The sequence below is a fragment of the Phalaenopsis equestris genome, unplaced genomic scaffold (genome assembly GCF_001263595.1).
Source record: "Phalaenopsis equestris unplaced genomic scaffold, ASM126359v1 Scaffold000224, whole genome shotgun sequence".
Classification (NCBI taxonomy): domain Eukaryota; kingdom Viridiplantae; phylum Streptophyta; class Magnoliopsida; order Asparagales; family Orchidaceae; genus Phalaenopsis; species Phalaenopsis equestris.
In genome coordinates this window covers 4,018,591-4,020,177 of record NW_018164666.1, presented here as the reverse complement: position 1 = coordinate 4,020,177, position 1,587 = coordinate 4,018,591, and positions in this window count along the sequence as shown.

The following is a 1,587-nucleotide window of genomic DNA, read 5'->3' as shown; positions in this document are numbered from 1 at the left end:
TTTTTACATATCTAACGCTTAAAATTCTATACTTACAAATATAACCGTCATAGCTTTAATATTCCATAAAAAATATCTCCTTCATTATCCCCTCAAAAGTGAAACACAATTTTTTGTATGGATTTCTGGCACTCCTGCCTCGTCCATCCTCGACTACCTTACTTTGATTTTGATTTTATGTGGCTAAAGGTTATTAATAGTTAGTAACAAAAAAAAAATATATATATGTGCTCTATTTTGCTATAAAGTAATAAGTTGTACACATAAAAATGTGTTAACATGAATCTCAAAGCAAATGGGCAGCTCAAGAAGGAGATGCGAGCGATTGAATGTATCTTTCGATGATCTTTTTCAGATGAGTGATAGTGAATGAAGCTGCTTACTCAAATGATTGACAACAGACGCCAAGAGGAAATCCTATAGAGCGGTAGTCGGCCTTCAGGATTATCAATGGGGAGAGCTCTTTCGGACCATATACGACCGAACCAAGGCTTGCAAAATGACTAAAAAATCTCATCGATCGAATAGGCCCTTGATATTATTATATTTAAATAACTTTGTAATTACCAAAAGTGTCCCTTGAAATTTTAATCATGAGGGGGACTAATATGTATTTTTGTAATATTGAGACTTAGGTCTATAAATATATGGTCCGTATTATGAATAAAGAACACATTTCGAATATGAACTATTGTTGTCTCTGTCTCTCTCAATCTCTCACATGCATTTCCTAATTGAACGTTCCATTTCTTAGGTGTGTTGCCCAGACACTAAAAATTATTTTCAAAAAATAATGGTTGCATGAGTTTTTTTTTTACAAAAATAAACTATTTAAGATTTTTTTTTAATTTTTTTTTTTATGATTAGACAGAATTAAAACATTTTTGACATATCAAAGCTTGTTTAATTGTTTTTTAAAAATATTTCAAAAGCATAAAAAAAATATTTGATGTTATTTAAAAACAAGTTAATTTGTTTGTAAACATAACGATTTAAATAATGTGAAAATTATGCTAAAAAAATTTGTAAAAAAATAAATAATTTTCTTAAAATTTAAAATACTTCTAAAGAGGCCTTATAATAAATAACTTTATTTTTTATTATCAGCTAATTTACTTGAAATTAAGAGCGTGTTAGAGAAGCAATCTCATTTATCTCGGAGTACAAAAGAGAACCCAAAGTCAAGAATATTATCAAAATTCTTATTTAATTAAATTTCGTGTGAATTTATTCTCTGTTAAATTTTAGAGGATAAACATAATTTTTTTTTCATATTTTGATAAATATCATAATTTCTTTTTGAAAACATTAGTATATATGTAATAATAAACTTGAATAATATTGTAAAATAGGATAATTAATTTATCAATTTTTTTTTGTCAAAATAAATCTTAAAATAATCTAATTTATTTTAAGATGTGTACAAGATTTGTATAATAAAGTAAAATTAATATTACACTATTTCTAAATCAAATCCAATTATTTTGAATTATATCCCAATCCAAATTGTGTTATAATATTCTAATCCAAATGATATTGTCGCAAATGCACAAGCATTAATCTTAAAACCATAGATATATATATATA